The 15,635-nt window shown below is 38.4% G+C and overlaps 1 pseudogene across 1 annotated transcript; it reads left to right on the top strand.

Annotated features, from left to right (window-relative positions):
- Positions 1-868: 868 nt before the first annotated feature.
- On the top strand, positions 869-15,274 carry LOC306644938 (ADP/ATP translocase 2-like; annotated as a pseudogene). The gene is made up of 3 exons: positions 869-914; positions 1,596-1,673; positions 14,291-15,274. The product of its transcript is annotated as an ADP/ATP translocase 2-like (transcript).
- The last annotated feature ends 361 nt before the right edge of the window (positions 15,275-15,635 follow it).

The following is a 15,635-nucleotide window of genomic DNA, read 5'->3' as shown; positions in this document are numbered from 1 at the left end:
TAATCAATTTGTTATTTTAAGCCATTAAGTTAGGTTAATTTGTTACAGAAGTCATAAAACACAACTATAAACCTTATCATATCCTTTCTTACTCATGTTCTCAGATTAGCCAATTACTTGTTTTGACAATGATGAAAGAAAAAGAAAAGTAAGGCAGCCCAAAGTTCCTTTTTTTTTCCCCCAAAGTCCTTTTAGTTTCAGTTCTTCCTTCCTGAGCTGAGAGAGTAGTGTTCCAAGAACACAAACATGTCAAGAATAAAATAAAAACAGTTGAGTTGTTTTTGTGAAGCATTTCTACTGTTCTGGTAAAAATGGAATACATATGTATACACAAGAAAGGAATTACAGATTGTACAATTTTGGTGATTCTACATATGAGTTAAATGTTCTTATACTTGCCCTTAAAGCTGGAATTGCAAAATAAAATGCTAAATGGCAAAAATTCATGCTAAAACTTAAAACGTAATATGTATTTACCTAGAACATTGAGCAGCAAATTAGACATTAGAAGAAGTCGAGAGATCATAGAAGAAAGGAAAAGTTGTATATTTTAGTATTATACATACCACTTTTTCTTTGTTTTTGAACAGGAGCCTCCATATTCTCAATTTACACTGGGTCGTGCCTCTTATGGAGCTGGCCTTGTCCCCAGCATCAGGGCTGGTACTCCACAGTTACTTCACAAGTATTTCATGAAAAAAAAAAAGAGAAATAAAACAATCCAGAAAGCACAAACTGAAGGAGATTGTTCTTCCCAATGCCAATCTGCCGTAGGCAGTTATACATAGAGAGACACCCGTAGGAACCTCAGAGCTTCCGAGTCTGCCTCAAGCCTGTGATGGGTTTGTATTTATCTTAAGTAATAGCCATGTGTGAGCTCAGTGCAGTGACACCCCTGGGAAGGGCTGGTACAGGTAATAAAATGGTCTCAGAGCCCCTGAGATGTAGAATTCCTTGCACTCTGAGGACTCTCCGAGGCCTACCAAATGTACTTTTCTGAGTACAAGAAATGAAATAGTGTACTTAATTTGGGAAAGATATGATATTGTTCAGCTCTTTTAATACACACACACACACACAAACACACACACACACAAATCCACTTACTTTGTTGGAAGCTCTGTGGCCTCCTGAGGCCTCTCCCAACTATAGGACTCATCTCCTCGTTCTGGCAGCCCCTGGAGTCAACCTTAGGGATTATCCCTTTATTCAACCCAGCAACCCTTTACCTGACTCTATGAACTGCTTCTTAGGATGTCAAGATAATTACTTTACTGCAGGAGAACAGGGATGGATAAGAAATGCCTAAAACTTGTTTAGTTCTCTGAGATGAGAAATCCAGAATGTTCTAGAAGCTGAAAGGAGAATGTTACCTTTATGTCCTTCCATAGTCTCCTCTAGGGAATAGGGACAGGAATTAGTAGCTTGGTGTATTATCCTATGACAAGTGTAAATTTTTCTGGAGCAGGTTGAGGTAGTTCAAAAACAGCTACCTCCTGTCACTTTTGAGCCTAAACTCCACTCCACATGAAGCAACCCTGGAATTGCACAAGAATCAGCACACCCTCTCCTTTTAGAATGACCTTCATCTCTAGTGCTCCTGGGCATCGCAGAAGTGGAGTCCAGTGACTTCCACATGACTGCTTGCTGTGAAGCCCAGAGAGAAGCCTCTGGTGAGTTGAAAGAAATGAGCTTCTGCAGAATGTGAGGGGATTAAAAGGTGGAACAAGAACATGTGTGATCCCAACCCATGCATAAGTCTGCATCAGCCAGGCTGAGTGGTCGGTGCATGGCACCACAGTGACAAGAATTGCTCATCAGCTGGCCTATTCTGTGGATAGGAAAGGAATATGTATTTGTAATTTTTATGGTTATTGCCAAAATGCCCTCCCTGTATGTTGTACCAATTTTCAGTCTCATCAGAAATATCTAAGTGCTTAGCTCCTCACAGACTTACCAACCAAGTGTCATTAAATTTCTTAGATTTTTGCCTGTCCAAGAGGTAAAACCTCTCTATATTGCTTTTTTCTCAATATAACCCTTCCCTTTCTCCTACTCACTCCTGCCTGCATGCCTATGCGCGCACACACACACACACACACACACACACACACACACACACACATACTTGCACACCCCTTGTTCACTAAAGATTTCTAAATAAGTGAACTAGGTTACTAGTCTAAGATAATATAAAGTCTTGCTCTGTCATGAGAAACAAGAAGTCTGTCTGAAGCCTACTTTTGGAGACAGGGTGATGAATGACATGATGTATCCAAATCATCTACAGATCTGTGTCCTCCAAACCCAAGAAGAAATAAACCACCCATCTGGCAGTGGGAACCCAAGCTCCAGGCTATATGTAAATGACCGACTGAGAAAGAAGAATCTCCACTACCCAACTCTCCAACAATGTCCAGTGGCTTTGACCATTAATGTCTTACATGATTCTTGTCTTGCAACAGAGCCATGCATTTTCAGGTTAATCAATGTCATCCCAAAAGGCCACACATGTTATGGTGATTTGAGAAAGGAGAGGCAGTGTGGAAAGACAAACCAAAATGGATCAGTACATTTTCAAACTGCAAGCTTAATTTGCATCTGTAATTTTATTCAGCAACTCCCAGATGGAATATAAAGAGATTTCCGTTTTTGTTTATCTTGTCATAGATCATGCTTTTGGTTAAATTAGCCTTGCAAAAAGTTTTCTTGACTATTTTAGTCCGTCAACATTATCTTTGGTTTACAAATGTGTAGGAAACTGCTGACATTTTACAAATGACACCTCCATTTAATTACCCTCCATTTCCTACAGCATCCCACCACTCTAAATTAAGGAACTTTGGCAATTTAAAATTGAATTAAGCAGTTTCCTGCAGTAACCTTAGTTCCAAATTCCCAATGGCATTCATGCTCTATTGAAATTATAATAACAGTTAACCTGTATTGAGCAGTTACTAAGGATGCTCTTCACTTCTGTTAATCTTTACAGTAAGGTTATGAAGATTGGGTATGATTATCATCTCCATTTAAGATGGGAAACTGAGGTTGGAAGACTAGCCCAATATTTCTTAGCTAGATGTATAGAATATGCTTTTGAATGCAGATAAATCTTGCTCCTAATGTTGCAAAGAAAAAGAGCATTTTTTTTTTAGGTCAAATAACTGATTTCATTCAAGCATTTAGCTAATTTGAATGTCTCCCACCTCTCCAACAAGTTTTAATAATTTTAAGGGAACTAAAATCAATATAATGTTGAAAAACTTTATTTTAATCCTACTGCCATAAAATTTTTTTTATCATTTTCTATATCCACTTTCAGTCTTTGAATGTTGTTGGAATTATAGCAATCACATTAACTTTATATTCTGCTTTTTTCAATTAATAGTCTATCGTAGATATTTTCTGTGCTGTTACATAGTATTCATAATTAGTTTTAATGACTTTGTAATATCCTATGCAGTTAACCTACCAAATTGATTTAACTATTCACCTATTGTTAGATTCACAAGTTCATTTAAATTCTATAGTCATAGGTCATATAGTAATAAATATTTTAATGCTTGTAGCTTTATACCTCATTTTGAATTACTTCCATAATATAACTTTCCAGATTTAGTAAAAATGCATATATATCTGTCCCAAATGCTGCTGCCATGGCAATGAATGAGCATGACATTTTCCCTACAACCTCTCCCACAATAGCAAATACCTATTTTTAAATAGTTGAATTAATTCACTGAATACAATGATATCTGAGTGTGAATTTATTTATTTTTATTCTGCTAGTAAACTGAAGTATAATTCATTTTAGAAATAACAATAAATGCATTAATAATAAAAAAAAAAATGAGTCTTCTACCTATGTCATCCAGGCCTTTTTCCTCCTCCCAACCTAAACTTGGTCTTAAAAACACTGTTTGATCCGAGTGAATTATGCAGTCATGGAGCACTGCCTCAGGTTTCTGATTTGGTTCCAAACAGAAACAGTTTTCTTAGCTTCCTGTTGCCATTAGAAACTGGTACATTATGTTCTGACCTGAGTGACCTTGGCCTGGTGCCCTCTAAAGACCTGGGCTGTGTTTACACCACCAAGATCTCAGTGCACATTGAGTGATACCTTCTGTTAAAAGGAATTGAGGAAGTAGGTAAGAACATGGCAAAGGTGAAACTAGGCACTCATTATCCTTAACCCAATCTAACGAGAAAAGATGCAAACACAAGTCCAAATTGGCACCAAAGTGAAATCTACACCTTCCTCCACGAAAAACCTTCTATGCTGATTTTTTTTTTTCCTGTGCCATTAAAGGTCAGAATGAAAAATATCTTGCCCTTTAAGATCATCCCATAAATAGGCTATTTTTTGCTGAGAGTGAGAATTTTCCCATACAGCTCTGATAACTTATTCATCTCCTCCCCTCGGCAAACACAAACAGCTTAGGCTTTATCAACAAGCCTACTACAAAAGGAAAGAAAGCCACATGGGGGAACGCTGGCATTAGAATTCACGGAAGCAAAATGCCTTGATATATCTATTCCTTAGACTACAGGAATTACTGTAGAGAGCTTATGGTTTTATCATTTTGCTCAATACACACATCCCATTACCCAAATTCACTTTTTTAATAGAAGCATAAATAAGATGCAAAAAGATATGATAAGGCCTTATTATGAGGCCCACTCAGGGGTTGCCTACCATGAGAAGAAATGGAAAAATGAAACTTATATCGTTGATCATTTTTCTTCTTCATGCATCAAATAAAGTTATCTGCAGGGTGCTTATTATGGGATGGAATGCCATATTCTTGGTAATTAATGATTATAAGATCCAGAGAGATCTTAGAACTCTGAGTGCTTTGAGAACCTTTATGTGCCATAAATCACCACCTGAAATTTTCATAGGCCTTTTGCATTTCAAAAGTAATATGTATGCTGGGATCCAGGGTTCATTTTTTTTCCCCCTCTATGAATTCTTGTGTTTGTAGATTTTAAGAATATAGTTAGCCCAGAATAGCTTGTACAGCAATAAAAGGCGATTTTATTGAAGGCCTGCTTTATTGCTACTGAACACAATGCATTTATTATCTACTTTTATTTTCTCTGAGGACAGTCTCAGGGCAATAAGGAAATCTTTGCAAATCTCTGCATTCCCAAAACTCACTTCAGTGCACTGAGAGTACCATGATTGAAAACTTTACATTCATATAGATGTGTGAACCCTAGGACCAGTTAAGGCAGGTCATATTAATTTCCGTTTACAGATGAAGAGAGGATCCTTCAAGGCTTCCCAGAATCATCCAGTTAGCAAAGAGTTAAAGGGACTTGAGATCCGCAGTCCTTGTCCTGATTTCTTACAGCTTCCTGGGATCACTGAGAATAATGAGGGGTCTGAGATTAAGTTTGGGAAAGAGAATTGGGACCTGTCCCCTCTCTACCTTCTACTCATCACTTGCTGCTTTGAAGTAGGGTATGGTTTGGGGGACAACTCTTATAAAATTCAATCTATTCCTTTGCAGACAACACTCAATTCTTCTAAATCTTTCTTGGATCTTCTCTACCCACATTGGGATAGCATGAGGCAAATAAATGCTGCAAACTTTGTGGACAAATTTTTGCATAAGGACAGATAGCCAAAAAGCTAATAGTATAGTCAGAGAAAATATGTAGCTCCTAGGACAAAGAGTTCAGGAAAGATTTGAATTTGCTCACATCTCTGGTTTAAGTTCATCAATTTGTGTAAAAAGAGCATATTGAGAAAGTTCATTCTAATATTCCATCCACAGCATAGAACTTGCTATAATCCAGATTCTTTTTGAATCTGAGTGAAAAAAATTACTTTTTAAGTTGCCAAATAAACTCATTATAAGGAGATTTTCCAGAAATTAGTCTCTTGCTCTTCTTCACCCTCTCCAATCCCTTACTAGTATCATTGTAAAATTTTTATGTATATGGGACAAGTTCAGACAATTCTCCAAGATATTTTTGTTCATTATTCTTTGCATAAAACATACAAAGGTCACAGGAGAATTGGAATGACAGTAATTTATGATATATTATTAAAGTTCCCTGTATAACTTCTCACCTATTTTCAATGACTTACCTTCTTATCTTTTTCATGCGGTTGAGTAAGATGAAGGACAAAGGCGCATCATTAGAGAAAACTTATCAAGGCAATTAGCAGTGGTAGAAAAGAAAGTGTTCACAGGAGAAGGAAAGTGCAGTAACATTTAACAACCAGTTGCAACTTCTAACAATGTGATACTAATTAAAGCTTTAAGGGTCTGCTTCAGCCTTTAGTCTTATACCGCTTATTCTGCCCAGGCAGAATGAAGAGGGCAAGTCAAGCAATTATGTGGATAATATAAAACCTTTCTTTCTTGGCCCTGTTTTGTTCCTTTAAGGAAAAAAAAAAAAGAGAGAAAGGTTAGTTCTGAGCTTTTTCTTGGCACAAAGATTCATATTTTTTGAGATAGATAGATATAGAGACAGAGATAAATATAGATATGGATAGACGTCACACATCTTTTCAAAGATACTGATTCTGAAGCCTAGATAAGATAAATGGTTATAAGTACATCATCTTTGCAAGTGATTTTGAATAAACATATATTAACAGAGTTCATAGGTCCCTCACTTAAACTTTTAGAGGATTAGCATTGTAACTGATAATTTTGGAATATTTTAAGAAAAAAATACAATTTTTTTGCTTTGTGTGTGTGTGTGTGTGTGTGTGTGTGAGAGAGAGAGAGAGAGAGAGAGAGAGAGAGAGACTGGGAATTGAATCCAGGGTCTCAAGCAGGGGTAGGCAAGCACTAAGCTAAATCTCCAGTCCTTATTTTAGTTTTATTTTGAGGCTGATTTTTTGTTTGTTTGTTCGTTTGTTCATTTGTTTTTGGTGCTTAGAGGAGGAAGATTTTGGCTCACAATTTCCAGAGGATTCATTATATAGCTCCAAGACATAAACATGGCAGAAGGACATGGCAGAACAAAGCTGATCAGCTCCTGACAACCAGGATGCAGAGAGAGAGAGACAGAGAGAGAGAGAGAGAAATCATGGAGCCAGGGACAATATATAGTCACCAAGGGCGAGCCTCCAGTAATCTGTTTTCTCCAGGTCATCCCACCTGCCTACAAGTTACCATGCAGTAGTGTACTCAAATTAATAATCCATCAAATGGATTAATCCACTGATGAGCCTACAGCTTTCATAGTCCAATCTTTTCCACTCTGACCATTGCTGCATTGCCTAACAAATGAGATTTTGGAGGGATAATAAAATCCAAACTATAACTTACATATAATATTTAGATGAACAGAGTTGCTTCATGTGGGTAATATTATTTTCTTATTCTTATTTTCTCATATTTTTAAATGTTAGGATAAATGCATGTTTAAGAACCATCACTTAATATGCTATAAATCATATTACATTATACATGATGAGTTGAATTTATTGAATAATAATCAAAACAGACATGCTTGGAATGCCAGACCAAGCCTTCCAAACCAGCCTTCTACTTCTCTGGGCTTGTGTGACTGAAGCAGGCAGCATAAATGGAGGAAGCATCAACATAATTTGGATTGATAAGGAAGCATCTAACAGGGTGATGCTATATTTAAGAATTCATGTTTGTATTCTTCATGAAAATTTCAGTATCACAGAAATTAACATGGGCTACTTAACCCTTCAAAAGGTATGACCTTAATCAATGTAAAATGAGGGGCAATCCCATTAGCTTCTCTCTATGAGCAGAGACCACAGGAAGATGCCACTAGACTAAGAAGTTGACTTGAATAATTCAAGTTAAATTAAATATCCATAAGAGTTGTTCAGCTACTTGAATTTTTAGGGGCCATTCTAATAGTTGGCCCTGATCCTTGGCATTTGCACTTTTTGAATAATTCTATGAACGGGGACCATTCTTGTTTGACCTAGGTAGGCTCTTACCCATATTATTAGGTATTTGAGATGACAATTTATGACTAACTCCTAGCATACTCCATTAGTATGTGTTAGAACATGTGTACTCACCAGAATAAAAAAGCCAAATGGGAAACCTGGGGTTATTTTAGAAATGTCTAGGCAATTGTGTTCAGCACTGCCATTGCAAAAATTTTTAGGGCGTTAAGCAGTAGTTAGTAATGAACAGTGGAATGTGAACCAATAGCGTAGCAATGGTCATGAGATTTCTTTGAATTGCTTTCTTTTTTAAATTTTTTTAAATTTATTTTTAAATTTTTTTTGGCGGTGCTGGGGTTTGAACCCAGGGCCTTGTGCTTGCAAGGCAAGCACTCTACCAACTGAGCTATCTCCCCAGCCCCTGAATTGCTTTTAATGAAAAACAAAACAAAACAAAACAAAACAAAACAAAAAAACAAGGAACTTATAGAACTACAACAGGTGTACAACTCTGAAAATAAATATGTGGAAACAAAGGGAGCCAATTAAGAAATATGTCAAGAAACAAAGATCAATGGGGCTAACTCCTGGCAGGGTGTACTGTAGTCATTGTACAATTAGTATTTATGGCCATAGGTTTCTCGATGTATTTTCAGAAGGTAAATTTAATTAATAGCACAAGTGCACTAAGACGAAGTCTGCTTGCTCATTGACCCTAGCACCCACATTAATACAGCATTGACTTGCAGATGTAACTCCAATTGGATGATTGCCATGACAGTTCTAGAGAGGACCAACTTGGGCCAAAATCTCCCCAGCAGTTGTGAAGGAGGAGATAAAAACATCTGATTGGTGAAGACTGCAGAAGGTGGACCCCAGTTCTCCTGACAAACATCAAACAACAACAAATTTGGACGCCACACTGTTTCTTCTGTTGTTCTCTGCTTGGGCCTTACTTTACTTTCATGGGTGATAAAATTGTCTTGCTTGACTTTTTGTGTCTGACTTTAAATTTTCTTTCATCTGGGCACAAGAACCGAGCTTTAGAGCTTCAGCTCCCCATTCTCCTGTGGCGGGATTATTTTAGTAGTAGCTAGACAAATGTTCAACGCCCTCTCATTGCAAGCCTTTTCTGGCAAGTTGTGCTGGAGCATGTGTCCTAATCCAGGAGACTCAGTGTCCACTGTGCCATTCATAGACAAGAATGTGCAGGCTTTCAAAGAGTAAGATCTACCATGCTCTTCTTAAAGAAAAAAACATAATGGTATTAAGCAGCACCTACTCTAGTCTAGGAACTGGAATTAAGTGAAAAACTGAAGAAATATCTTTTCCCTTTCTACATCTTGTAATCTGGGTAGGGTGAACAGGGTAGAAGCTTCATCTACTAAAAACCAGGTCTGCACCCTTACTTGTACAAGTTATCAGGGTCCTAGGGTGGTCTTCTTAATTGCCTCAATAAGACATTTCTGAATACCCAATCCTGGTATTCATGAATTCCCTTCTTTTTCTGGACTCAAGTTCCTGAACATGATCTAGAAGTGTGGTTCTAAAAACTGGTTCTCAGACCAGCAACATCAGCATTATCAAGAAAGTGGTTATACATGCAAACTCTAGATGCAGATTAAATGAATCAAAAACTCTGGGGTTGGCACTTAGCAGTCTGTGTTTTAGTGAACCTTTCAGGTGATTCTGAAGTGTACTAAAGTTTGGGTAACACTGTTTTTGAGCAGTGTGCCTCAAAACTAATGTGGAACTTCTGGGGATGTTGTTTAAATGCAGTGTCAGTAAGTGGGGCTCAATGCACTACATTCTAACATGTCTCTGGATTGGTGCCAGTGTGGCTGGCCTGGGTACCACACTTTGAGTAGGAAGAGTTTGGTTGTTCTTGTTGCACATGACACGTAGTTTGGAGAGTTTCATCTTGGTACATACTGTTTTTCTCTTAAGAAGTGCACATTAAGTTTCTTTGCTTTGGACACCTGCTGAAATCTGCTTGTATTATATCATTTGTCTATTTTTACTGTAATTATTTGTTTACTTGTCTATTCTGCTTCGATCTATCGATTTTTTGATGTATGTGTGCTTGTTCAGCAACTTTTACATGACTGACATAGAAGACCTTTAATGATGGGTGATACAGCAACATGCTATTGCTATCTCTGTGTTACCTGTCAACATGATGTAGTGAAACTCCTCACAAGCCACTTGTAACTTCTCTGTTATTTTGGAGGCAACCTTCTGAGAATTGTTTCCTTCCAGCATGATGGACTGATTAAATTCATGAGACTGAAAATTTTTAAGAACAACCAAAGGAAGGTCAACTTTAGTTTTAAATGGGGATATGTCTTGGAGAGGATGAGAGTAAAATAAAGCCATTTTTTTTTTGTCTGGTTCCTGGTGAACTATGGTTAATAGGTGGTTGGCAGCTTTCCTCTTTGTGTTAGATTGTCAATTCCCACTAGGAAATGTGGTTCCCACACTGAGAGTTCAGCATTCTTCCTCAAAAAGATGAATCTCATTTTACCCAGGACAGAAGCTCAAATTCTGTTTTTCCTCAGTTCAGAATAATGTGGTCAGTAGAGTAGATTATTTCCTTTTAATCCTGTTCTCCCTTAGTAAATTCCTATTGTGGATAAAAATTTGTATTTAACTCTTGGAAACTGCCAATATCATATTCCAAAGAACATTGTCTGATGAGGGCATCTCTTCATTGTGCCATTTTTCTCACATACTCAGAGGGATTATAGTGAATAATATAAAGACTGTCATCATCAGGGTAGTGGCACCTAGACAAGTCATAATGTCTGGTAGCATCCAATTGAAGTTTTCTTATCTTACCCCAAAGGAAACTTATTCATGGGATTAGACCCTCTGTCTGTGTAGAAAGCAAGCCCCACATTAAAAGTAGTGACCAGAATTTAGTGAAGAACTTAAAATAAAACTAATTGGTCTAAACTTACCTATCCTGAGTTGAATGAATACTAAAGGCTTGAAAATACATCTTGGCTGATGCAGATTCAATTATTTGAGTTATAAGTTTCTGAGATTCCCTGTAAAGATCTCCAAAATGAAGTGTAGTATCCAAAGAATTATTTAGCAAAAGACCAAGATAAATGTGCCTTTCTTCCACATGCCACAGAAAACAGTAAGCCATATCTCATTTTCATCAGGTGTTTAATTATAGTCTTTCACAAACATTTTCTTAGCACCTTCTACATTCATTTCACTTGGGATCACAGGAGTTAGTCTATGGGAATGATTTTCAGTAGAGTCTATCTTTAAATTAAGACTGTCTGACTTTCACAGACTGTGTGGTGAGTAAGAAATCTATTGTACCATCCAGACCACCAGGACTGTAAATTGATTTGTAGCTCTGGCCCTGTGGAATGTGTTCCTCTCTGGGCTGCTGTCCAGAGATTACAATAAAGAGGGCAATTACCTTGTTTTGTAGTCATGCTCTCTCATGCCCAAACATTTCATTTTCGAGTTTACATTTTAAAACAGAAATTGTCTCTTAATGTAAAAGAATCATCTAACAAATCTTTATTATAGTTGTTAGTAGACATTTTGCTCCTGGGGAATTATCAATCAGGATATGGACCTGAAAAATTGTATCTAAAGTCTTTCCTTGCACCCTTGCCTGAAAATAATCAGGTGAGAACAGAAGACATAACCTTCCTCATGAAGTTCCCAAATAGGATTTAAAGTGAGGAAGACTATATCTTAATATAAATGTAAATGTGTAACAGTCTATTTGTTAGTTCTGTGTATTGAACCCAGGGACTCTACCACTGAGTTATATCCCCAGTCCTTTTAATTTTTATTTTGACACAGGGTCTCATGAAGTTGCTCAGGTTGGTCTCAAACTTGCAGTCCTCCTGCCTCAGCCTCTCAAGTTGCTGGCATTGCAAGCATGTGTCCCTGCACCCAGCATAACAGTTTTATTCACGGCCCAGAGATTGAGAAACTTGTCTGATTATGAGACAAAAGGGTATCATCTATAGATACTGCCTAGTCCACATGAGGTTTAAGTTTAAGGTTTAGATCTTAATGATGGATCATGAAGAAAGATTAGTAGATATGTTATTCTGCCTTTTCTACAACAGGGTACAGACCAGGGTCAAATTAACTGATGGCATTTAGGTACTTTTGGAAGACATCATTTATTTATTCATTCTGCAAGTCTTGTTGAATAAATAGAGGAATCTCATTTAGATAGTACAATCATACTCGTCAGAGTTTAAAGTCTGTCTTAAAGCAGACTTTTCCATATGAGAGTACTTTTCCAGAAAACTTAGTCAATAGAAAAACCAAGGAAACTTAACAGCTGCTTAAATTTAGGTAGGGCCTGATGATTTATTCTGATGTAACAAACAATGGAATCTAAATGAGGTGTGGGAAGGGAAGAAAAAAAGAAGTAAAGAAAGTTTGGCAACTCTGTCTATCCGGGAGCCTCCTCTCAGTGTTAATGTGAGAAAAGGAAATGGTATTTTTATTTTCATTAAAATGCAAAAAGCATCAAAGTCAGAAAATAGATCATCTTTCCTCATGGCTAGAAGCAAACAGAAGCAGATGAGTGTGTGCATTCTGCTGGGTGTTGCTGGGGGCTTCTCTAACACAGATTCATCACTTAGCATGTGAACCTGAATTTGCAGAGAGGAGAGGAGACCTTAGGAATGGATTGGCTACTGTTCATACAGGGACAGACAGGTTGCTCGTTCTGGAATATGCTTCCTTTGTTCGTTCATTCATTCATTCATTCATTCATTCATTCATTCATTCATTCATTCCACAAGTCTGTAGAATGTCTTGTATGTACCAGTGGCATTTCTTAGCTCTTGTGATAAAAAGGAAAGCAAGACGAAAAAGATAAACAAGCAGGTGACTATAATACAGTCCTTAAGTATCATACATAAGAGCTTTAAAAGTATATTCAGGAAGAGACTGTACTTCAGACTTGGGAATTCAGGCATGGCTTTGTAGGACAGCTGACATCTAGATTGGTACTCAAAGGAGGAATTAGCCAGGTAACATCCCCGCAGTGTGGAAGAGGAAAGGGCAGGGGAACAGAGACAATGGGACTGGATGAGTTCACAGCATGTTCAGAGACCTGGGGGAGAAAAAGAATACAATATATGAAGACCCAAGAAAATAGTACAGTGTGGCTGAGACATATTAAAAAAAAAAAAAAAAAGACTGAAGAGAGTGGAAAAAAAGATCCTACTAACCAGACCAAGGAGTTTGGATGGCATCAAAGAGTCTCAAAAGCTCGACTCTGGACAGTTTAGGAACTTCTGTACCACACCAGTTCTGTGCCTCAAGGAGAAACCACACCACACTCAGGGCATCTCTCAAGACATTGGCGTGATTTTTTTACATCTGTGTTTATCCCAAATTAATGATCAGTTCCTGGATGTAAAAGAACATTTTTATAAATATCTCTCTTTCCTCCTTGTGGGGGGAAATAGCCTATTGGGAACTGTTCTTTTGAGGCCAGAGTCTTAGGCAAAATCCCTAGTTCCCCCAAAACAAGATGACCACCAGAATTGATATTCTGTGATTCCCAGGCTGTTGGTAAGTAACCATCATGGCAGATGAACTGTGTAATACTTTGTTCTTTGGACAATCACAGTTCAAGGCACTTTGCTCCTTGTTCAGTTCATGAACACAAAAATGATGCTAGTCACCAGAACAAAACTGTTTCAACACCACCTTCTTTGCAACAGGGCAGGCATTTTCCATCACATGACAAAATTATAAATCAATCCCTTGCAAATTTTCCAAAAGGTAACTGCTTGAGAACAACTGTGGCTTATCAGTCTTTGAGAAAGGAAGTAGATACCCAGCAGCAGCCTTCAGAGTGTGCAGGACGATGTTTGCAAGAAGGAGCGCTCACTCAGTCAGACACACGGAAAGCCCAGCGTGCACTAGGAGATGGAAATTCCAAGATAAATAAGGCACTGATGCTGTCTACTAGGATCTTATAGGATAGTTGTGCTGTGATGGGGTGGGCACAGTCATGATAACACAGTGGGGTCAATGCTGTGATGAAGCTATGTCAAAGGTACTGTTATAGCTAGGAGGGGAAAGTGACCTGAGCTCAGTCTGGGGGTGTTCAGTGGGTAGAACGGTGGCCCCCAAAAGGATGCCCAGTCATAATCTGTGAATGTGATCTTATTTGAAAGAAAAAGGTCTTTACAGATGTGATTAAAGTAAGCATCTCAAAATCAGTTCATGTTGGAATTATGGTGATTCTTCAATTTAAGAATTGTTCTGCCCAGAGCCCAGGAGTCAAAGCCAGTTTCTAGCCCAGTTCTGTCCGCCAGTCACCTGCCTCCTCTTCTTCCAATGGACAGATGCTGCTGTGTCCTGACTTCCTGACTTCCTGAGTGGCCGTGGCCATCTCCAAGACAGCGGTAGTACCCATCGAGCGAGTCAAGCTGCGGCTGCAGGTACAGCATGCCACCAAGCAAATCACAGCAGATAAGCAATACAAGGGCCTTATAGACTGCGTGGTTCATATCCCCAAGGAGCAGGGAGTCCTGTCCTTCTGGCGTGGTAACCTGGCCAACATCATCAGCTACTTCCCCACCCAGGCTCTCAACTTTGCCTTCAAAGATAAATACAAGCAGATCTTCCTGGGTGGTGTGGACAAGAGGACCCAGTTTCGGTGCTACTTTGCAGGCATCAGGTGGTGCTGCAGGGACCACATCCTTGTGTTTTGTGTGTCCTCCTGATTTTATCTGAACCCATCTAGCAGCTGATGTGGGAAAAGCCAGAACTGAAAGGGAATTCAAAGGCCTCAGTGACTGCCTGGTTAAGATCTACAAATCTGATGGGATTAAGGGCCTATACCAAGGCTTTATCCTTGTGCAGGGTGCTGAGTGTTATCATCTACCGAGCTGCCTACTTTGGTATCTATGACATGTGAAGGGAATACTTCCAGATCCCAAGAATACTCACATCTTTATCAGCTGGTTGATTGCACAGTCTGTCACTGCTTTTGCTGGGTTGACTTCCTATCCATTTGATATTGTTCGCTGCCGCATGATGATGTAGTCAGGGTGCAAAGGAACTGACATCATGTACACAGGCACGATTGACAGCTGGAGGAAGATTGCTCGTGATGAAGGAGGAAAAGCTTTTTTTCAAGGGCGCATGGTTCAATGTTCTCAGAGGCATGGGTGATGCTTTTGTACTTGTCTTGTACGATGAAATCAAAAAGTTTACAGAAGTTAGTTACTAGGTTTTTCCCCACCTGTGAACAGGCATGTTGTATTATATAACATATCTTGAGCATTCTGGATAGACTCTTGGCTGTTTATCAATGGCAACTATTTACAGTTGAAAAAGGGAAGCAATAATATTTATCTGGTCAGTTTTCTCTTAAAGTCATTTCCATGATGATGATGACGATAATGATGGGACTGTATATTTTTTATTTCAGTCACTCCTGACAAATAACAAATGTGAAGAAATAAAAGAATCTAAAAACAAAACAAAACAAAAAAAGAAATGTTCTTAGAAGGGGAGAAGAGAGAAGAAGACAGAGGAAAAGACCGTGTGAAGACAGAGGCAGAGATCACAGTTTTGTTACCAAAAGTCAAAGCCTGTAGCCACCAGACACTGCGAGAGGCAAGGAAGGACTCTCCCTTAAGGCTTTCAGAAGATGGTGGCCCTACCGACACCTCATTTCCGTTTTCCGTTTTCCAGAACTATGGTAACTTATTATGGT

Source organism: Sciurus vulgaris (assembly GCF_902686455.1).
Source record: "Sciurus vulgaris genome assembly, chromosome: 15".
NCBI classification, from domain to species: Eukaryota; Metazoa; Chordata; class Mammalia; order Rodentia; family Sciuridae; genus Sciurus; species Sciurus vulgaris.
Note: the sequence above shows the minus strand (reverse complement) of the source record. Positions and strands in the feature narration are given on the sequence as shown.